Source organism: Rhinolophus ferrumequinum, chromosome 6, assembly GCF_004115265.2.
Source record: "Rhinolophus ferrumequinum isolate MPI-CBG mRhiFer1 chromosome 6, mRhiFer1_v1.p, whole genome shotgun sequence".
NCBI lineage: Eukaryota > Metazoa > Chordata > Mammalia > Chiroptera > Rhinolophidae > Rhinolophus > Rhinolophus ferrumequinum.
Window position 1 is genome coordinate 81,038,576 of NC_046289.1, and position 24,673 is coordinate 81,063,248.

The 24,673-nt window shown below is 36.8% G+C and overlaps 1 protein-coding gene across 6 annotated transcripts in view; it reads left to right on the plus strand.

Moving 5' to 3' along the window:
- Positions 1–24,673, plus strand: part of AKAP6 (A-kinase anchoring protein 6) — a 453,949-nt gene that overhangs the window by 147,487 nt on the left and 281,789 nt on the right. The window contains exon 1 of one of the 6 annotated variants that reach the window (XM_033108072.1): positions 13,182–13,270. The exons of the other annotated variants lie outside the window; for them this stretch is intronic. The gene's annotated coding sequence lies outside the window, so the exon portion shown is untranslated. Of the gene's footprint in view, positions 1–13,181; positions 13,271–24,673 lie in introns of those variants that run through there. 6 annotated transcript variants of the gene reach the window in all.

Sequence of the window (24,673 nt, forward strand, 5' to 3'; positions counted from 1 at the left end):
TCCTATAAATTTGTTTATACGAATGCTCTTTTCTTTGGAAGATGGGAAGTATACCAGCTTTTTTTTTTTTTTTTTTTTTGATGAAAACTCTATCTGAACCACTCATCTAAATTGCCTCTCATTTGTAGCAAGATCTCTGTAGATAAAAATGCTTCATTAGTGAAAAGATCTGGCAAAATTGATTTTGTGGACTAAAGTAGTAAATATGCTGTATGGCATTTTTCTTAAAGTCTGTGACATACACTTCCACAGCTCTAGAAAATTCGTTCTCAATTTTATGTTTTTGTGTGAGACACAGGAAGTATATTTGTTTAAATTTACTCTCTGGAAATGAACCCAGAGCTGCATTCTGATGACCATTAACCAATGGAATAGAATCTCAGTGCAGTACTCTTTTATAGTTTATTTTTAATGGTTTATGAATGTATAGTAATCATAGTGAATGTTAATTCAACACTTATGATATACAAGATACTATGCACAGACTGTCACATTTTAATCCGCATCCTATGACATGGGTCCTAGTCCAAATTCACTTAACAAATGAGGTAATTGAGGCCCAATGTTTAAGTTTGTCTCGCAGGGAATCAAAGTTGTGGATAGCAGTGCTGGGACTGACTTTCAGGCTGTCTCCAGACCTGTTCCCTCAATTTACTGCACCATTCTGCCCTCACATTCATTGCAGTTGATTCAGGCATCCCCCCAAATTCATCACTTTCGTGAATATTTTGCTATTCTTATTTTGAAGGTGATATTTGGGCAAGGTCTCCTGAAGGACTGATGGCAATTGCATACTGACTATTCTATGTAGAGCAAAGCTTCAAAGGAAGCATCTGGATGAATTTTCTCAATGTAGATTCAGTCAAAAGTAGCTTCTGCTGGCAGCACTAGCCTACAAGCAATCCACTTGCCCGAATCCTTATGTCTTAATCTAATGAGCCAAGTCTGCACCCAGAAACCATTTTCAGCTCTGTTAACTACCCATAAAAATGTTTTAAGCCCACTTTTAACTGCACAATATTATAATTATTATCTACCTAGTACCTTAAAATTTTCCTGTTTCGGTGCTGAAACAGGAATACATTGTTCCTTAACATGTGTATATGCTATATTTTCTAGTATCATATATTTATCAATTCAACGAATCTTTATTGAGAACCCACCATATATCAGACATTGTTCTTGACATATCAATGAACAAAACTGACACAAATTCTGACCTCGAACGCTTCCTCTTCTCATAGTGATTAGTTTTTAAAAAGAGTTATCAACTGAAGGCCAGGCAAGAAGGGTGAAGCAACTTGCTACATAGGATTGAGGGGCCTGAGGAAAAATGTGTGGTGCTTCTTTGTTTTGGAGCCCCCAAAGCCCGCTTGGAAACTACTCAGACAAGGGCAAATAGCCAACTGGGGTTTGAAGAGGTTTAAGTTGAGTTTCCCTTGTGCGATTATCTTAAAGAGCATTGTATTAAGATATTTGTATAGCAATCTAAGTCTCCTCCTGAATATTTGCCTTCTGTCCCATATGTAGAATTTTATCTAGCCATATTTTAATTGTATCAGATAAAGATGTTGGGCCCCACATTGAGGATTTTTCTGGAGTACAGAGTTAAATATAATATAAAAATTCCATTAAGTGGAAGCAGCTGAAGAGGGAAGCTGAGGGTGGGGTTCACAGTTCTCCCAAGTGTTGCCTGAGGCTGGCTGGCTGAAGCTCAGCTCCCAGGCAGCTTGGCTTCCTTCCGTAAGTGTGTCTGTCCTGACTCTTTTAGCTCCACAATTCCAAGACTAGTGTGTGTCACAGGCTTTAAGAAAAATGCCATGCAGCGTGTTTACTACTTTACTCCTCAAAATCAATTTTGCCAGATCTTTTCATATGTCATAACGAAGCATTTTTACCTACAAAGATCTTGCTACAAATGAGAGGCAATTTAGATGAGTGGTTCAGGGAGTCGATTCCTGGAACCCAACCGCCTGGGTTCCCATTCCAGCCTGCCTCTTACATGGCTTCACAAGGCAACTCACTGTGCCTCATTTTTCTTTTCTGTAAAGTGATGGTCATAATAATAGCATCTACGTCACATGATAGCAATGAGCATTACATTACATAGTCTCCATGAAATGCTTAGAATGATGCCGGCTGCGCACTATAGCAATGTAGCTGCTATGGTGAGATTCTTGGACTCTCCTGTCGATAGCTATCGCCTGGCACGGGTTCAGCATCCACAGCAAGTCTTTCCCCTAACTTGACAGGCCTGGTGGGCATCAGCCCTAAAAGCTGCAAGCAAAGGCATGTGCTGAGCATGGCTGCGTATGGAGTTTTGAGTTTTCATATGCGGTGGTTAAGAGCCAACATCCATGAATGTGGTTGCCAAGAAGCACCCCCCCCCCTCTCTCTCTCCCTCTCTCCCCCTCCCTCTCTCACACACACACATGCTGTGTACACACACCCAGGAGCCCAGTCCCTATGTGATGGCCATCAAATGTGTCAGGAAGACATCATGCTCAGATCTATGAAACCAGGGGACAGGTGTCAGGGAGATGAGCGTCCTTCTGCTAAACAGATGACGGAATGATTAAGTAAGTGAATAGTGAATAGGGGAGGAGGAAAATTCCAGGCTCCAACTGGAGTCAAGATGTGAAGTAGTGGCAGCTAAGCTAACAGCCCTTGGTGACAAGGATTAAAGATGGACTGAATGTCCTCGGTGGGGGTAGGATGGAGGGTGGTGAACCAAATGAAGTAGGACACACATCAGAGGGGACCTCCGCCATCAGAAAGCACGAAAATGTAATTTGATGTCAGAAATAGATAATCAGCCTGTGGAAAACTAGATTTTTGCCTGAAATGTATGTCTGTTCAAGTTGTAGGTCAGGGAAGGAAGGTGAACACCAGAGTAGACTTTAGGGGGAGCTCCCAGGATACACAAATTAAATTGTGATGGCTATATATGAAGCAAGATGATTATGGCTTTTTTTTTTAGACAGGAAATGAGGATGGATAGAGCTTGGCGGCATGATAGAGGAAGAGAGAATGATTAAATTAAGGTAGGGTATGGAAGAGACGCATAAACAGGCTCCTTGTTATAATGGGATTCCTCATTCACCATGAAAATTCCTTACTTCCACTATGTTGTACCCTTTGACTCAGAATAAAATTAATACTCAGGATGAAAGAGCTAGTCCTAAGTCAAAGGGCATTGAAGAAAATATATTGGGAGGAGAGGACAGCAGAGGATGGAGCTGCCTTCACCTACTTCCATTAAAATTTGACATAGTAAAGGACCCCCAGGGATTTGGGGAGAATGTGTTCTGAGAAAGAGTCAGTGGTTTAGACTCAGGAACCTGTGGCTTATATCAAGTAAACACCCACTTCTCACTTTGGTCGATTTTTAGCATGTCATATAATTGCTTTTAAAAATCATTTCTATTATTTCCTCCTGATTATATGAATAATATATATTCTTATTAAAAAATTAGGTTCAGACTCCATCACAATTTATACATTGTTTCTTTAATATTATATCCTGAACATTTTCTGTATCATATAGAAACATATACGAGGTGTGATCAAAAGATACAGTGAATGTTTAAATTTAAAACATTTATTACAGTAAACGACACATTGCCATTAGTCCCCCTCAAAATACTCCCCCTTGCTTTGAACATACTTAACCCATCGTTCTTGCCACTTTCTGAAGCAGTTCTGGAAGTCCTCTTTTGTGAGAATCTTTACTTTATCCTCCATCATGACGACGCTCTGTGTCACGCATCACTTCTGGTACAGCAGTTTCTGTCAAATAAAAATATTACGGTGTGTCCTCATCCACCTTATTCACTGGATCTAGCATCGTGTAACTTCTGGCTCTTTCTTCCCCAAAGTCAAAATGACCATGAAAGGAAAACATTTTGAATTGATTCAGGACATCAAGGCAGCCACGACAGCATGACTAAAGACACTCACGAAAGAGGACTTCCAGAACTGCTTCAGAAAGTGGCAAGAACGATGGGATGAGTGTTTTTGAAGCGAGGGGGAGTATTTTGAAGGGGATTAATGGCAATGTGTCTTTTACTGTAATGATTTTTTAAATTTAAACCTTCACAATATTGTTTGATCACACCTCGTATTTATCTTTTCTCACAACTCATATGTTTAATATGTTTATATAGATACATATATTTATCTTTTTTCACAACTCTTGTGGTTAGACAATCTCTATCTAGTAAGTTAATTACTAAGAGATTTGTAGAGTTCTCTACCTTCCTTAAGCTGGTGGTTTTAGGCATTCGAGAGCCAATTTGGGATTTGTAGGTTGCCTTGAGCTGTGAGAAAAAGAACAGTATTTCTGCAAATGTAAGAGAACTGGACCCTGGAGTTGGGGTTTGTGTCTCTTAATACTTTTCCTTTGAGGAGACATTCTGACTAAATGTATATTTGCCAATTCAAACAAATGATAGACTGCTGCTTGTTTGAGAGAGAAACATTGGCTACTATGTCAGATATTTAGAAAAAAGAAGCAGTTGAACTATTCTTCAGATTTGGATGAAAAATCATAGCTCCAAGTAAGAGAATGTTGGGGTCATCTTTGAAGAGGAAAAAATTCACAATTGACCTGAATAGTAAGTTTTCCTATGTGTACTCTTGCATTAGTGAAAGCTCTGTGTTAAACCCTGAAGTCTTACGATTGAAACGATAGCACAATATGCCGAATCGAAAGGCCTTTTCTTCTTAAACATTTGTGCCCTATTCATAATCAAGGTGCCCATTCACAGTCAGTCATGCTTTCTGATGTTGGATTTCTTTCCATGAATTTGTAGATATTTGTGTGAAGCGATTCTGAAGGAAGAAATGATTTTTGATTTAGTATAAATCAGTATGGACCCAAAAGATCTTTTAACAATCAATTTTCATTAATCATTTTTTTGATGTTAGCTGTCATTGGACTAGGCAAGATTTAGCATATAAAGTGAGGCAGGACGCACTCTCAAGAGCCAAAATTGAGTACACGTTTACTCAGTCAACCCAGGTCTGATTCTGTTTCCTCCTCAACCCCACCCTTACCTGCTCAAGCTTAAAGATCCTGGTGGATCAGGAAAGTACCTAGTTGGTATCCTGGTTATTTCAACACAGAGAATGAATTCATATTTGCAGATTAATATATGGTAAAAATACTTTTAAAATATGAAATACATATATATTTTTTTCCTGATATACAAGATTATTGTAAAAATAAATCAAACAACAGATAAATGAGACTTCTCCCTTCATATTCTATAGAGATAATTCTTTTTGACAACTTGGTATGTATTATTACCTTTTATCCATATTTATAGTCATATTTATATAACTTAAAAAACACATTCGTTTCTATGATATAATCAGCTCTTTTCACATGTATTTAATATCTCTGTGTCAATATGTAAAGATTTACTTTATCTGTTTAATTTTAGTTACTGATCGATTTGTGATTAGATAACGTGTGCAAGGATACAAAATGGTAAATGCTGAATCTCCTTATTCTCGTGTCTCACAGTTACTCCCTCCAGAGGCAATCATTGCTATCAATTTCATGTATGTCCTTCCACAAAAAATACAATCTGCATTATTCCCTTCAGTACACAAATAAGCTATAACACCCCAGCCAGAAGGAGGAGGAAGTATTCCTTGAGTTGTACATTCTTTTCCAGCTACCACCCCTTTTCTTTGCTCCCCTTATAACAGTACTCCTCAAAAATTTATCTTCAATTCTTGTCTCCAATTCTTCTTCTCCTATCCTCTGATGTACTCACTGCAGTCTTTTTTCATGCCATGTTTAAGAACTCATTGTGGGGCTAAAAAGGCCTGCCCCCCACATCCCAACTGGGACAATTTGAAGAGCGTTCTCAGTTTCAGTTCTTTATGGGATAGACTGATACATGTGTTGAGATGGCATCAGAGCCCAACTTCTCCCAACTTTCTTCCCCTTCCTCAAGAGTTCATCCCAAGAGCACGCCCTAATAAACTTCCCATCCACTAATCCCCATTTCAGAGTCTGCTTCCCAGTAAACCAACCTGTGACATAATCCAGTGGTTTCCCATCTCAGAATAAAGGCCTGAAGTCCTTGCTATGGCACTATGTGATCTGTCCCTCCCCTCCGTTGCCAGCCTTTCTGACTACCTCCCCAACCCTCTTCCCTTTGTTCAGTTCCATTTAGCTGTTCCCTAAGTACACTGAACATGCTTCCACACTTGAACCTCTGTACTTGGTTTTTGTTTCCCCCTCAGCCCCAGACACCCTCCTGTCTCAACTCTTATTTCCTTGAGGTCTCTATTCAATTATCACTTACCAGAGATTCTTTCCTTTCTACTCTATGTAAAGCAGCATCCTCATTCTTTTTTTATGACAGAGTAATACTCCGTTGTATAAATTGTACCACAGTTTCTTCATCCAATCGTCTATTAATGGGCTTTTCAGTTGTTTCCATATCTTGGCCATTGCGAATAGCACTGCAGTACACATATGATATATATCTTTTCAAATTAGTGTTTTGGATTTCTTTGGATAAATACCCAGAAATAGAATTGCAGGGTCATAAGGTAGTTCTATTTTTTATTTTTTTGAGGATCCTCCGTACTGTTTTCCACAGTGGCTGCACCAATTCACAAACCACCCAATTGTGCGTGAGGGTTCCCTTTTCTCCACATCCTCACCAACACTTGTTGTATTTAGATTTGTTGATGATGGCCATTCTGACAGGTGTGAGGTGATATCTCATTGTGGTTTAAATTTGCATTCTCTGATCATTAGTGATGTTGAGCATTTTTTCATATGTCTGTCGGCCACCTGTATGTTCTCTTTGGAGAAATGTTTATTCAGGTCCTCTGCACAGTTTTTAATTGGATTGTTTGTTTTTTTGGTGTTGAGCTGTATGAGTTTTTTTTATAGATTTTGGATATTAACCCTTTATCAGATGTATCATTGGTGAATATCTTCTCCCATTCAATAGGATGTCTTTTCGTTTTGTTGATGGTTTCCTTTGCAGTGAAAAAACTCTTTTATTTTGATGTAGTCCCACTTGTTTATTTTTTCTTTTGTTTCCCATGCCCAAGGAGATATATTAATAAAAATATTACTAAGGGTAATGTCTGGGAGCTTACTTTCTATAGTTTCTTCTAGGCGTGTTATGGTTTCATGTCTTACATTTAAGTCTTTAAGCCATTTTGAGTTTATTCTTGTACATGGCATAAAAAAGTGGTCTAGTTTCATTTTTGTTTTACATTTATCTGTCCAGTTTTCCCAGCACCATTTATTAAATAAACTGTCTTTACCCCAATATAAATTCTTGCTTCCTTGGTCATAGATTAAATGACCATATAGGCATGGATTTATTTCTGGGCTCTCTATTCTGTTCCATTGATCTATGTATTTGTTTTTATGCTAATACCATGCTATTTTGATTACTATGGCCTTGTAGTATAATTTAATATCAGGTAGCGTGATACCTCCAGCTTTGTTCTTCTTTCTCAGGATTGCCATGGCTAATCGGGGTGTTTTATGGTTCCATATAAATTTTAGGATTATTTGTACTAGTTCCATGAAAAATGCCATTGATATTTTGATAGGGATTGCATTGAATCTATAGATTGCTTTGGGTAGTATGGACATTTTAACTATATTAATTCTTCCTATCCATGAGCATGGTATCTGTTATATATCTGTATATATGTTTTTAAACACAAAAAAAATTTAAAGCAAACATCTGACCTACAACTACTTAGGTTAAAAACAAAAATAGAACTTTGCCAGAAACATAGAAACATCCCATGTATTCCTCTCTGATCACAGCCTTTTCATTCCTTCAGGAATAACCAACATTCTGACTTTATGATAATCACTTTGTTGTTTTATAGTTTTATTTATCACGTAAGCATCTCTAAATAACATAGTTTAGTTTTGTCTGCTTTTGAGCTTAAAAAAATAAAATCATGCTAGACATATTCTTTTGTATCCAACTTTCTTTGCTCAAAATACGTCTATGAGGTTTATCCATGACTGTTGCCTTTTTAGCAAGTGCTTTTTTTCTCCTGAATATACTGAGAGCATTATATGATTTAAAAAAAAATTTTTTAAACATTAAACCAACATTGTTTTTCTGAATGAATCCAACTGGTCATAATATAATATCCTTTTTTTATGTATTTCTGGGTTCATATTGTGAGGACTGGTCTACTTCTGATTTGCCTGTACTCCTCTGGAGTGGTCCTTTAGAGGTTCTCCCTAAAAGCCTGGTTTTTACCAGGGCTCCTCCTCCTTGGTGGGTTCTGAGTTCCAGTTTTTGTCTCTTTAGCATTGAAGACTGCTAGAAATTCAGCTCAGCTTCTCAACCTGTTAGCTCTGCTTACAAATCTGCAAAGGCCTTGAGGGGGAAAATAGTGCCGAATACCTCAGGTCTCTGAATTGCTATTCTCTGTGAGATCGTAAGCTCTCAAATCCCTGCTGCCTTGGTAATTCTCTGGTGCCTTCAAATTGTTTATTTATTTATTTTTTTTTGGTTCAGTTTGTCAAGTTGTTCTCAGTGAAATGGTTGGTCCACATAAGCTAGTCTGCCATAACCAGAAGTGGAAATCAAGACATGATGTAAGATGGCAGTTGAAGATACTGTTAAAGCACTGTAGTATTATCAGTGAATAGTATAATTTATGTCCATGCCTCTGGGAGCAACAAACTACTTCAAATACCAAGAATGCTACCTAGCATTCCTAGGGATGTGAAGGTGCTCTGGCCGTGACATCTGTCACTCCACTGATCTCAGGTTAATTCTGCTAATCTCAAGGCTACTTGGCATCTCCTTTCTGCCTAAGTGCCTCATGTGCGTCTCACCAGTTAGCTCTTCCAGGGTTACTCAGCTCCCCAGGCCAGGAAAGGAGGAGTTAACTATGCTCAACTTCTCTGTTTCCTCACTCACCAGATCCCTCGTGTTACCAAATCATGTCTAGTGTGGCTCCCTATTTTTTCTAAAATTTGTTCATTCTTTTCCATCCCCACTACCTTTGCTTTGGTCCAAATATTGTCATTCTTTGTCTGAATTATTGCAAAGGCCCCTATTCTCTTGACCCTATCAAAACAAGGAATCACCTAAACTACATATCTCACCCAAGCTTTCACTACTGTGCTTAAAATCCAACAACACCTCTATAAACGATAGAATAAAATAATACTGGGGGTGCCAAAAAAATGTATACAAGTGGACACTTCGCTCAATGTTGCTCAAGCAGTAGTTCGCCGTAACCAGAAGTGTCTGGGCGCTGATGGTAACCACTTTGAGCACCTCTTGTAATTGCAGAAGTCAAATGTGACTTGTATTCATCTTTTGTTATTGGTATATATTGAGTATTAACAATTTTAATACAGTTTTCCTTTCTTAAAATGTGTATACATTTTTTTGGCACCCTCTGTATTATACATACCGCCCCACCCTGCAGCAAACCCTGGAGGCAGGTACCATGTGCTGTAGGACATGCAGAGACTTCTGTGCTTGTGCAGGGGCTGTCCGTTTCCAGCATGTGACTGGAGCAAGTGACAACCTCTCCGATCCTTGGTTTCCTCCTCTTACAATAAGAGGAAGTTGAACCAGAAGGTTTCCAACTCTGATTAATGTGATTCTGAATCACTATCTTAAAACGTATTATGTGTGCCTTTAGAAATGAAGCTAATGTTTATAGTAACACCCATATCTAGGCTGTAAATTCAATATAGAGAGTAATGTCAAGCATCAATTATGTAATTTTTACATAACAACAGTCAACTTTATCTGTGCTGATTATGAATCAAGTGGAAAACTCAATCATGACTTAATTGTTTTCATTGAAGTCATCCCCAGAGTGGCTCACAAAAGCTCCTGGGGATTTAGGTGCTCAGCAAGCTGTGCTCCTGGGTGTCCTGCTTCCAGGCTGGCGGAAGTGTGCAGGGTTATTTTATTCCCTGGTTCGTCTCTTGCCTCTCTGCTCACTCCCACCCTTGCATGCTAGGCTCTTCTCATACTGAGAGGCTTTCAGCTCCCTCAACAAAATTGCCTCACACTCTCCTGCTTTCAGGTCTTCACACAGGATGCTTTGTTATTTTTTGGCTTTATTGACACATAAGTGACAAACAAAATTGTGAGATATTTAAAGTGATAATTTGATACACGTTCTGAAAGGATTTCCCCCCTGGAGTTAATTAACGTTACTGGATGCTTTTGTTTCCTCACATGCTTTCTCCTAAGACCCACGTCTGGTTCTCTCCTACTTGCCTTTTAGAACTCACCTTTGTCTCACCTATCCTATCTAATTGGCTTCTCCATCTGAATTCTGAGTTCGGTGCCCGCATCCTTCTTCCTGTTCTCATGACATCTTCTGTAGATACCATCCCTGTACTCCTGAAACTACATGGTAATTATTTACTTCTCTGTCTGTCTCTCTAGATTCGAAATTCCTTGAGGAGAGGGACTATGTTCTTTTCATTTTTAAAATTCTGGAAGCCGAGCACAGAGGTTAATATATGATGGATATTGAACAGAAAATGGATATTTGAATGAATAAATATAGTGTTTCACAAAAAGCCATTACATTGATTTCCCTTATAGGAATATTAGAAGAATCCCTCTTACAGCTAACTCTGTCAAATACCTTTATTTAGATTACACACACACACACACATACACACACACACACTAAACTTTTGGTGTGTAGCAGACTTATGGAAATTTATATTTGTATGTTTCTTAAATTCCCTGAGGAATATGTAAATTCTCAAATAAGCATAGCTTTCAAGACTGATGTTAATACTTGGTTCTGGTCAGAAAATCTTGTCTTGATTTTGTCATCTTTCTTCTTCTGTGCTGGCAAGAGCTGACAGCTATTTAAATGAGAATTAAAAATAGGACCCTGTGAAGTACATGTTCCTTTCTTTTATGCCAGAGTATAACTGACCACAGAACTGGGGTTATATCTCTCCCTCTCTTGAAACAAATTGCCACAGGCTATGCAATCACATTCTGGACAAAAACCAGTGATGAAAAAATAACTCCTAAGAGATATTCTGGTGGTCCAAATGCTTTCACCACTCCTAATAGAAAATATGCTTTTTTCTTATTCTTGAACTATTTTAAAAGAATTTGAAGGTTAAAGTGCTGCCAGTTTGTAGCTGCCATTATAATCTGTGATTCATCCACGTTGTGAGTTGGCTTTGACTGCTGGATATGTCTTTCCTGTCTGTTTTATCATCACAAATGGAAGAACCTCAGCTTGTGGGAAGTGGAGTTGGTGTGTTAGAAAAAAAAGGGTAATTGCCTGTCAGAGAATGAACTGTACGAAAGCCTTTTTGGCTTTGGGAAGGCGGATTCTTGTTTATCATTGGAACCAACTGACTAGAGCAGGCCTGGCTTAAGATTGGAGGTGAGAATGGGCTGTAAGTGTGCTCTTAATTAAACATTTACCGTGCAGTTTTTCATTTGCTTGTGCTTTCATCAGATACTCATCGAGTTTTATAATGAGTCTACATGACACCCATTGTGCCACCTCAGAACTGCTGGTCACCCTGAACTAACAACATCTCAGGAGAGTAGGCGTAGCTTGTTGAACCCAGAAGCAGGCTGCGTGTGTTCCACTGGTTCTGTAACATCCCGGAATGTATTCATTCAGCAAGCATCCATTGACATCTGCTAAGGGCCCAGTGCTGTTTTAAGCCAGCTCTGCATAGATGAACCTGACACACCAACTGCTGCCTGGAATTTCCTGTGGGGAGCAAGGAAGGAGGTAACAACATTAAGATATCAGGCAGTTGGCCGAGCCCGGGAGCACTAAGGAGGGGGCATTAAGCCAACCAAGGGGAGTCATGAGGCTTCCAGAGGAAGTGACCACTGAGCTGACTATCAAGAAGTTTGAAAACAGTAGCCAAGGAAAGAGAAGAGACTTCCAGACTTTATCCATTTTGATGCTCTCTCTTTAGGGAGGCCATGGCTAACCATTCCCAACAGATTTATCAACACTTTTATTTAAACTTCTCTCAAAACAGAGTTTGACTAATTCTTTCTGCAAGTAGTTCTCATCAAATCTCCAACCCAGGAAATCCTTCCTTATATCTAATCTGTATCTACGCTGTTCCTGGGCATTCAAGCTTTCTCCTTGAGTTCTGGCTTTCCTGGAAACCATGAGAAGTGTGTTGATGAGGAAGTTGAAAGGTTTGAGAATTTATCCTGTGTTGCCTCTGGAAGTCAGAATGCTCAGTGCTGCACGGAGGAGCTCACTGGTAAGGAGGCACAATGCAATTTCCTTCTACTATTTCTCTTTAGTTTTTTTATCCTATGAGATACATGCCTACAAAACGGCCATATTAGCCAGGAGATGGAGTACTTTATTAGAAATAGCAGGCCTTCGTAGCTATGTATCCTTTTGTAGAGGGGAACTAACATTCATAATTACGAAAAGTGTTTAGAATATTTTTGTATTTACAGCTTTCTCTATGAGACCCTGGAAGGGAATGGATAATCTTGGTAAGATTCTGGGCAGTTGGTTTGCTTTTACTGGAACTTCTCTTGGAGCCATCCATTATGTGACTGGATAATGCCAGTCAGAACTTAAAATTGTTTTATAAAACAGCTGTCCAAATCACTTGCATGCCTCTGTTGAATTAGTATTATTCCTGGTGGGTCTAAGCTTTCTGTGGATAATAAAAGATAGGTGTATCATTTCAGTGTTTCTCCTCAGCTAAAGTGAAGACCAGTGTGGTGGGGTGTGAGCAAAGCACCGCACAGAGATTGCAAGCTTCTCAAGTGAGCTTTCTATTGTAACCAAGCAACTGACACATTAGACACCTCTGCCATCAGCTTACATTCTCAGAACTTAGGTCAGTGCCCAAAATAACCCTGCTAATTGTGAGGGGCGCATGTGGACTGAAATTCCAGTTAGCGGTCTGGGAGTGGAGGGACCGAGGATCTGAAAACTTGTGATAATAGTTACCGTTCGTAACAAGCCGCTTGGCAGTTAGGCCCAAAGCCTGTAAGAGGTTCATGCATGGAACGTTATATGCTGTGTTTTATATTCTCTATTTGTAACGCTGGTTCACCAGTGACAGCTGGTGAAAAAACAAATCTACTTGAGTTACAAGATCTGGGCTCGGTGTGCCCTGCTTTACCCTGTCGGTTGGTGGTGGAGTAACTGACAGGAGCGGATGACTTGGCTGAGGGATGTGACATCTCGGCAGCCTGTGTAGGACCCCACAGTACTTTGGACCTCTTCTTGCTGCACAGTTCAGGTAGGATGTTGTTTACGTGAAATTATTTATAAGATGGACAAAGGTCATAAAACTGTTCAATTCCAGAGTTGGCCATGAGGGTCTCAAGTGTCTCTCCTGCGCACAGCATACCTGTATTGGGGGGGCACTGTGTTTCACGCCCTTCCTCCTTTGACATTATGCCAAACGAGCGTCTTCATGTTCTTATTCAAGTGCACTGAAGTTCTAGGACATAAGGGAGACTGATGGAGTTCACATGAGGTGTGATTTATCTGGCACGCGGTAAAACAGCTCTTTAAAATGTACCTTCCTCTTTTCTGTTTCATTTCCCATATTCTAGCTTCAAAAGGCAGACATTTATATTTGTGGGAAACAATAGAAAAAATGTTAAGCCTCTTAGTCTAGTTTTCATATATTTTAAAGCCACTTAATTGGGTCTGGGTTTTATCTTTAGACTAAGATGAAAATCAGCACTAATCTTTTTCAAATAACCTTACTTAGCCTTAGTTTGTGCCCCATATTAATGTAATAATTATAACATAAAATGCTGCAGTGTTACTGCTTTTCTTATTCCAGTGTTGACCTACATTATAAACTATCAGATGTAGTTTTGGCTTCCAAGTGTCTGGCACATAAAATAAGTATGTACATGCAGTAAATGATGCTTTGGAACTTCCGCCTGACTGCATTACTGAATCCAGCATTTATTCAGATTTAGGCATATACCTCATAGCATATGACAGACATATTTCTGAAACATAGGTGCAAACTGGGTTTCGTAATTGAAATGATTTAACACACACTTTGAAAGCTGATCACTTTTAAGTAATGTATGCATAAAATGAATAAGAAGTCACGACTTAAATTATGCTTTGATGGTTCTTTGTACATCGGGTTCTTAAATTGAGATACACCAATGTTGCATAACCTTGGGTAAATTTCTTAGGAGCAAAAACTGCCTTTTCATTACCAAGGAATGTGTATATATATATGTGTGTGTGTATATATATATATCTATATATCACATGAAACCTTTTGGGTGTCCCTAAAAGGATGTCTGTGTGGTAGGAGTTGGGTGGCCTTTGAATATATTGGATATTAAATTGTGCCTTTGGTGGAGAAAGATTTTCTGGAGAAGAGGGTCATGGTCTGAGACTTAAGAAATTAAAAAATGAAAGTTGAAAAGGATATTATTCTATTTTTTGTGCTGTATGTCAATTTAATAAACTTGAAAAGCTTCAATATTATTGTTCTTCTAACATTTATATCTATTGCAGTCTCAGGAATTATTAGCTTAAACAATATGAAATTGCCAATATTTGACAATTTTGGACCTATAAAAATGGCAATTTTGTGTGACTCTTTGCAATTGTTTAATGAACATTAACTCATTTGAATAACAGTATAGACTTAACCCCCAACAATAGTAGAAAAGTCAAATATTCTCATAAAGTATGAGAGATGACTTATTAAAAACATGATCATCAAAGGTTATTTCCTGTGAATAAATCCAGTTTATATGTGGTACGTCCTCCTTTCAATTCTTAACTTTGGTCTTTTAAAAAGAACCTTCTGTTTCTGCCCAGTGCTTCCTACAGTGTTTATTAGATCCGGTGACTGTGGGAATTCATCCGCAATGGCTAAGAGCTGATATTTAGCAGGGTTCATCCTGGATAGCTTGTCAATGAGCAAATGTATTAGGTTGGTGCAAAAGTAATTGCGGTTTAAAAGGTTAAAAATAATTGTAAAAACTGCAATTACTTTTGCACCAACCTAATATATTATGGTTTTAGGGTTTCTCTGTATGTACTCTCTTAGTGCTCTTCTTTTTCTAATTTCCTATGGTGAAATCTGCGGTTATTGATTTGAGACTTTTCTTCATTTTTTTAAATAGAAGTGCTTAGTGCTGTAAATTTTCTCCTAAGTACTGCTATAGCAGCAGCAATTTTTTTCATGTCTTGTATATTTATTTTTATTCATTTAAAATGCTTTTTAATTTACCTTTTGATTTCTTCTTTGACTCATGGATTATTTAGAAGTGCATTATTTATTTTCCAAATATTTGGGGATTTTCCGGAGGTCTTTTTGTTATTTTGTTTTTATTATTCAAATTTAGTTTCATTGTAGCCAAAGAGCATACTTTTTATGACTTGAACTTTTTAAAAGTTATTGAGACTTGCTTTATGACTATGGTTTATCTTGGTAAATGTTCCTTGGGCATTTAAAAAGAATATGTATTTCGCTGTTGTTTGTGAAAGGGTTCTAAAGTGTCAATTAGGTCAAGTTTGTTACTAGTGTTGTTCACATTTTCTCTCTTTATGTGTCATTACTGATTTTCTGTCTATTTGTTCAATAAATTGTTGAGAGATGGGTACTGATATATCCAATTATAGCTGTGAATTTGCCTATTTCTCCTTGCAGTTCTGTTAGTTTTTACTTTATGTATTTTGAAGCTCTCTTATTAGGTGCATTTAGGATTATATCACCTAGATGAACTTATCCTTTCATTATCATGAAATGACTCTTTTTATTCTGGTAATATTCTTTGCTCCAAAATTCACTTTTTCTGATATTAATATAGTCACTCCAGCTTTCTTTTAAAGGTTTTTCTTTTTTTAGGAAGTTTCTCTCAAAGATGTTTATACAAAAATAAACTGTATAGCTATTTTATTAATATAGTTTATTAATTAAGGTATAAGTAGAATTTACTGATAGTTTTCAGATTTCCTTCTACAATTCCATTTTCACAGTGGCAGGGTTTCTATAGTCTTCCTTCCTCCACTGTTATGTAATTGTCATTTTACAGTAAGTAGCCTTCTTTCTACATAATGCATGATATTTATATATTTAACACATGACATAAAATGAGCACTGGCCAATCAGAATGGATGCCAGCTGTAAACAACAGGTGTGGCCTCCCTGCTGCATGCTGGCTGAATATCTGTCCTGAATATATAACAACTGATGACTCCTGAGTTAGATGCAGAAACCATTTTTCCAGTCATGCTTTTGATGCTCTGCCTTCTGTAGATACTTTTTATTTTCTATCTATCTATTTAGAATCCTGAGAGCTATTCAGTAAACAAGTTAACATGTATATCAACATCTTAAGACATGACTTCTTTATATTAAGGGACAATTCCATAAGGTTACTTATTTTTAAGCTTTTATTTTAGATTTTGGTTGAAATTTCGGGTGGCACATATTTGTTCATTAATTTTCCAGTTATTTATTGAGGCTCCTTCATATGTGCAACCATTGGGAATTTGAAGATGAACAATACTACCTGGTCCTCGCCCTTAAAAAGCGACTGTAGGCAGGGAGAGAGGACTACTGAGGTTCTAGCACACTTAGGATGAGGTGCAGGGGTGTGTGACGAGTGGAGTTTAAGAGAGCACCCTGTGGCCTCACAGGATCTCTCAGGATGTAAGAGCCCGAAATAAATTAATTCACCGATTTCCAGAAAGGTAGCAACTATTTTATAATATAAATCCTGTTTCGTTCTTCCAGAGAGTTTTACCATTTACCTTATAATCCGTGTGTCTTTCATGACTAGTTTTTTTAAATACATGTCTGGAGTTTGAGCACTCTGCTTATCATGTTCCCTGAAGCATGTATTACCTAGTGGAGGGCCTTACACTCTTGGAGCTCAATTAAATATTTGTTGAATGAATGAATGAATGAATGAATGAATGAATATTTGCTTCTGTGCCAGAAATTGGAGCTTTTGTTCAGCCCTGTCATGAGCTGGATATTACTGAAAGGAGGTGACTATTGCCAGAATACACTCCATGGCAGCCCTGGGGGTGCATCCTCACAGATTGGGAAAGAGCTGTCACAATATGCCCAGGGAACTGAAATCAAAGCCATAGAATGATTTTGTGTGTAGAGCCCTCTGTATACTGAGACTAGAGTTCAGAGAGAAGCAGTTTACAGCACCTCAGGCCCGGGTGGGATTTACATGCCTCTGTTCCTTCCTATATAGTGTAATCTCAGTAGCTTGGTCGTGGGAATAAATGAGCTTCAGTCACCATTTAGACCAGAGCAGTTCCAAGGGGTTGGGGTTAGGAGATCAGGCCGGTTTGGTTGCACTACTGGCAATGAGGTTTAGAGGATCTGAACTACCAAGTCAATAATAGTTGATGGATAAATAGGCCTGTACATCTTCCCTCACTTTTTCTTCTTATCAAAACAGTTTGGAAACACAGTTTAGAAGTGAGGGAAATTTCTAGAGCTGGATGATGGGTTACATGAGTGTTCATTTTATTATTATTATTTATACTTTACATATAAATTATATACTCTTCTATATATTAGATCATTTCTCATGTGAGACAACAGAAAGGATATAACAGAAAGGATATAACAGAATCTTGTTAGGTTAAAGAAGCAAGATGGAAAGAATACATACTGTCTGATTCCATTTATATAAAGGTCAGAAACAGGAAAAACGAAACTGTTTTATTTAAGCATGCATATTAAGGAAGTAAAATGATGAAAAAGGAGCCAGAAGTGATTACCATAAAGTGATAGGCTTGACCACCTCTAGGCAAAGGGCGTATGGGGAGTATCTTGGCATCCAGCAGTGTTCAATTTCTCCATCACAGAGGTGGTTACACGTGGGTTCACTTTATGATTTTCTCAGATGTAAATTTATGATTTGTAAACTTTTATCTATGCAAGCCATATTTTACAACACAAAAGTTTAAAACACATGAGAAAAATAAAATTAGTGAGAGAGAGAGAGAGAGAGAGAGAGAGAGAGAGAGAGAGAGAGAGAGAGAGAAGGGATTTTCATTCTTATTCACTTGTTTAAAGCTGTCATTTTTTTTTTCATTCAACAAATATTTATTGAGTTTCTGATGAATACAAGGAACTGTTTAGATGCTGCACATTCAGTGGAGAATAAAACAAAGTCCCTGCCCTCATGATTCAAGGAGCAAAACAGGAAATTCCATTTTTATATATATATATATATATATATATATATATATATATATATATTTTATTAATATAGTATATATATTTTATTAATATAGTATATATATTTTATCAATATAGTATATATATTTTTATAAATATAAATATTATTTTTCAGCTATAAATATATTATATTTATAAAAATATACACATATATTTTTTATATATATACTTAAAAGTTTTTAGTATATGTTTCAGGTATACAGCATTATAATTCAACACCTGTATACACTAAAAAGTGATCATTACAAATCTAGTTACCATTCATCACCATACAGTTGACTCCCTTCACCCATTTCACCTACCCTCCAACCTCCTTCCCCTCTGGTAACCGCTACTCTCTTCTTTGTATCTATGAAATTTTTTTGTTTCGGTTTGTTTGTTTTGCTTCTTTTAGAAGCACATATGAGTGAAATCGTATGGTATTTTTGTCTTTCTCCCTTGGACTTATTTCACTTAGCATAATACATACAAGGTCCATCCATGTTGTTGCAAATGACAAGATTTCATTCTTTTTTATGGCTGAGCAGTACTCTATTGTGTGTGTGTGTGTGTGTGTGTGTGTGTGTGTGTGTGTGTTCACATTCTTATCTACCCATCTTTCGGTGGACACTTAGGTTGCTTCCATATCTTAGCTATTTTGAATAATGCTGCAATGAACATTGTGGTGCATTTATCTTTTTGAATTAGTGTGCTTGTGTTCTTCCAATAGATACCCAGAAGTGGAATTGCTAGGTCATATAGTAGTTCTATTCTTAATTTGCTGAGGAGTGTCCATACTATTTTTCATTGTGGCTGCACCAATTTACAATCCCACAATATATGAGGGTTCCTTTTTAATTCACATCCTTTCAAACACTTGTTAGTTCTTGGTTTTTTGTTTTTGTTTTTTTTTTTTTTTTTTTTTTTTTTTTGATAACAGCCATTCTAACAGGTGTGAAGTGATAACTCATTGTGGTTTGATTTGCATTTCCCTAATACTTAGTGACGTTGGACATCTTTTCGGTGCTCGTTGGCTATCTGTATGTCTTCATTGGATAAATGTCTATTTAGGTCCTCTGCTAATTTTTTAAATCAGGGTGTTTGTTTTATTGTTGTTGAGGGGCTGTCATTATTTATATAATTAGGAAACTTGCCCCTTGCTTTAATTTTTAGATGATGGTTGATTTTGGTCTTACATAGTTAGGTCTTCATGTATTATTATTTGACCTGTTCAGAAAATAAATGAGGTAGGTAATACTAAGCATTAATATTGATGCTTAGGATAGAACTTGGATAACATTTTTGACACAGTAGTAGTAATATTAAACAAGTGTCATTCTTAATATATAATGTTTGAAATGTTGCGTGTTATCAATATATTATTGTTTAATATTTGATACTACATATTTATTATCAAACTAAAATGACATTGAGTATTGCATATTTCATATGTTTAATGTTTTCAAGCTTTAATCACTTCAAAAGAGAGTGAAGCAGAGAAACTATAGACAATATTCATTTGTTATATGATTTTTAACTTTAAAAATCCCATAGTTGAAGTTGATTAATTCTTACTCATACCAAATATTTATTATGAAAAGTAGAGCTTGTTGAGTAAGACATATGTACCTGATAAAAATTTAAAGCTTCCCAGTAAGAATTTGTATTTGTGTGAACCAAAACAGTATATCTATATTTAACTATTATCTATAAATTTTAACTGTAATTGATATGTCCAAGACTCAGATTTTGCTTCTTTTGTACTTTTGTGATTGACCCACTTAGACAAGATTTTGACTTTCAAGAAGCAGGAGATGAGAAAAAGAGGGAGGGAAAATTCACTAACATGTTTATTAGCTTGATCCATGGAATTATCAATGGGAAATACAAACAGATTATTCTTAGCAGTGATCTTGCTTACAAAAAACTTGAATGAGCTTTGCAGAGAAGTAGGCACCCACATACATTCCATGACCCGATCATTTGGTAGATTCCTACTAAGTATTTATTTGATAAGATTATTTATTGATATTATATGAAAATGAATATTACAATGTGTCTGAAGGATTTTTTTTACAAAGAAAGAAAAAATAATATTTAACCAATTGCCTTTTCCTGCCCTGGCACTTAGCATACTTTTTGACACTGAACATATTTCTTCCAAGTTCCTGGATGGAAGGAGGGCACTCTCACCATCCCGGATGTACAGGTGCCTATTGTTTAAATTGCTTTGATTTTTATCCACCCAGGATTGGTATGGTGTTATATTAGTGTGGGTGCAAGTTCTAGTGAGAATGATGAGGATTTGGATGGGCAGATAGAACTGAGCAATTCTGTATGTTAGTGCTAATTACTGCCTGTAGGAAGAAGTCTCTCTCTATATCTTCCAACTTTTATCCTTTTCTCTGCCAGTTTTGCCAAATGTTCCTGGAGTCTAAAGGAATGATGTTCATAGCCAACATCATGTCATAATATACTCTTCCCTAATCCCCTTTATCCTTGGTGTGAACAAATCTTCTTCTTTTTTTTTTTTTTATCTCAACTGGGGCAGATACACATGCAGAGAACTTTAGAATGGACTCCCAAAGGAACAGGGGTCATGATCTGTGGTTTCCCTTTGCAAGTGTGTTTTGGAATGGGGATGATACAGCACTATAGAGAGCAGCTCTGCCCTATGCAGTCATCCAGGGATCAAGGCTCCATCCATCTCAAGCAGTACTATGCAAGAAAAATCTAATATTCGCCACATACATGATGTTAAATGTTTTAGCAGCCACATTAAACTAGTTAAAATCAACAGGTAAAATCAATTTTAATAATAATATTTTATTTAACCCAATGTTCCATAATATTATCATTTTAACTTGCAATCAATGTAAAAGTTATTTATAGGCTTTTAAAAATTCTTTTCTTCACAGTAAGTCTTCAAAATCCAGGTGTGTTTTTCACTTATTGTACAGCTCAGTCTGGACTAGCCACATTTCAAATGCATTATTACCATATTGAACAGCATAGAGCTAGAGGCACTGCCATTTTTCCAAGACCTCAGATTCCTTCACTGAGTCTTCTAAAGCCATCCAGCAGACAAGGAAGAGAGAGTACATAGAGCATCCCAAAGTAGATTTTAGGGATTAGGGCTGGCAGTGAAGTATATCACTTCTACCCACATTTCATTGGCCAATACTCAGTCATATGATCCTACCTAAATGCCTGTTGTACCTGGGAAATGTAGTTTAGCCCAGTGCCCAGAAGGAAAAGGAAATGGAGGTGGGAGTACATGGCAGAGTCTCTACCATAGCAGATAAAGTCTTATTATCCACGGTTTACAAATCAGGAGACTGATACCCAGGCAGATTAAATGATGGGCCAGTGAATGGGAAAACGTAAGTAGAATGCGGGTTTTCACTCCATAGGATGATATTTCTTCCACCAGACTGTCCTGTCTCTTCCCCTTTATTTGCCCCTTGGCCACCCCTTTAATTTTGTCCATATAGATACAGTTCTTATAGAAAACCAAACGTCTTCAATATTTCATCTCATCAGCTCTTCTAGGACGCTCTATAACTTAATGATAGTATCCTATTACGGCTGTTATGGAAATTGACAGACAACTCAGTATAATGAAGCAAATAAGCGTTATTACTGAATAGTTCAACTAATAGTGCTATTCTGAGCACTGCATTATCATTTGGAGTGGGCTTTTTCCTTCTGCATACTAAAGCTCCTCATTCAAAGCAAAGGATTATTAAGGTCCTCATCAAGCTATTTCAATCAATGTATAAATTACATTTCATCTCATAATGAGCAGTCTGTGCAATTGAAGTTTTCAGCTTTTTAAAAGTGCTTAGAAGAATAGTAACAGAAGTGCTCTTACTGGTGAAATTATTGAATTGAAGTGCTTGGATAAGCTGCTTTATTTCTTAGATGGAAAGGGATATTTTAAATGGAGAACTAAGATAATATTCCTCAAAGCAGACTAGTGGTAAAGAATGATGGCCCTCCATGGACTACTGATTACAACACAAGTGTCCATCAAGGACAAATTTTATGGAAGACAATATAATTAGACCCCTGCCCTTTAGCTTTAGATTACCCACAACAAACTGGTTTGGGGTTTTTGTTGTTGACTTACATTTTTGAATATGAAATAGATTCACAGAGTTCAAAAATTCAAAAATTTTAAAGGATATACAGTGTAAGATCCCCCTACTATCCTCCAATGCAGAGGGTTGACCATTCTGCCCACCTTCTCCTTTTCCTACTCTAGGTAGGTACTTCTTCTTATTTGTTTCTTGCAGATCTTTCCAGAGTTTGTACGTGCATTTGTACACAAATATGAATTTATTTATTTTTTCCTCCTATGTTATTCTGTACTGTTCCACACCTTGCTTTTTATACTTAATGGGGATCTTTCTATGTCAGAGTATAGAGAGCTTTTTTATCATCATCATTCATTTTTATAACTGTGTAGTATTCTACCGAATGAGGGTACCATAATTTATTTAACTAGTCCCCTATTGATGGACATTTAGTCTGTTTCCAATATTTGGTTATTACAAATTACATTGCAATAAATAGGCTTGAACATAGGTCATTTCACAAAAAGTGTAAATATATTGGAGACACAAATTCTCAGAAGTAGGATTGCAAGTCATTGTGTATATGGATTTGGAATTTGATAGAAATGGCCAAATTGGTCTCCCAGTGGTTGTACTAATTTACCTTCCAACCAGAATGTGTAAGAATGCTTCTTTCCTACACCTTTGCCAGTTTATGTTATCAAATTTTTGAATTTTTAACTTAGAGCTGAAAAATGATATTTTGGTGTAGTTTAAATTTATATTTCTCTTACTATGAGGAAGGGTTTCTTATTGTGAGCAGCTTTTCATATGTTTAAGGACCATTTGTATTACTTTTTATATGAACTGTGTTCAGTTTCTCTGCTTATTTTTCAGTTATGTTGTTGGTCTTTTCTTTATTGATTTGAGGGAGCTCTGTGTTGATTGGGGGTAAACTCTGGGATATGAACTACAATATATTTTTTTCTTGTTTGTCACTTACCTTTTGATTTTCCTTAATGTATGTTTTTTCTTCACTATGCAGAAGTTTTCCTTCCATTTTTTTTTCTATTGTAATCAAGTTTTTCTTTCTTTTAATGGCTCTGAAGTTTGAATTCAGAAAGCCTCCCCCACTCCAAGGTTATAAATAATTTACCAATTTTTCATAACAATTTTTACATATTCACTTTTTACATTTAAATGTTTGATCCAGATGGGATTTATCCAGGTACACAGTGGATTCAACTTATTTTTCCCTACATATTTATCTCATTATTACTTTTTCCCAGTGCTTTGAGATGCCTCCTTTATCACGTGCTCAACTACACATGTGTATTTGAGCCTACCTCTGGAGTTACTCTTTCCAATTGTCTGCATTTTGTGCCAGTACTATACAGTTTTAATTAAGATAATTTTTATTTTAATATTTGCTAAACTAGTCTGCCCTGATTGCTCTTTTCCCCTCCACCTTGCTATTCTTGTTTGTCCATTTCTATGTTAAAATCTGACTATTTCTTATCCTTATCTTTCAACCTGGTCCCCAACAAAACTTATTGTTATTTGTATTAGGCATTGCATTACATTTATAAAATAACTTTTTTAAATTTTGTAAATAAAATACTTTATTTTATTTTGTAATGATATGGACTGCTTTTGTAATGATGTGGACTGTTCCTATCCAAAAACATGTTTTATTACCCCATCTGTTCATTTTTAGAAAGAATTTCTCAGTAGTGTTTTAAAGTTTTCTTTATTTAGGTCTTCTGCATTCCTCTTAAGTTTATTCCAAGGTATTCTGTCTATGCTATATTGTTAATGGAATTTTCAATTATAGTTCCCAAGAGCTTATTATTTGTACATATAAAGGTCAGACAAGTTTGCGAACTCATCCTAGAAAAAGTGTTACATACCTCATTGCTGAGTATCACTATGGTTCCCTTTGAAGTACTCACATTAGGAAGCTATGCACTGACACTGTGCTTAGTCCACCATTCAAAGCAATTTTGGAACTCTTTTTCTGGAATGGCCATCAGAGATGTCCTCATATTACCCTTGATGTCCTGAATGTCATCAAAATGTCTTCCTTTCAATATTTCCTTTATCTTCGGGTAAAGAAAGAAGTCATTGAGGGCCAGATCAGGTGACTAGAGAGGGTGTTCCAACACAGTTATTTGTTTACTGGCTAAAAACTCCCTCACAGAGACTGCGATGTGAGCTGGTGCATTGTCGTGATGCAAAAGTCAGGAATTGTTGGTGAAAAGTTCAGGTTGTCTACCTTTTTCACACAGCCTTTCAAGCACTTCCAAGTAGTAAACTTTGTTAACTGTCTGTCCAGGTGGTACAAATTCATAATGAATAATCCCTCTGATATCAAAAAAGAGGTTAGCAACATCTTTGCAACAAG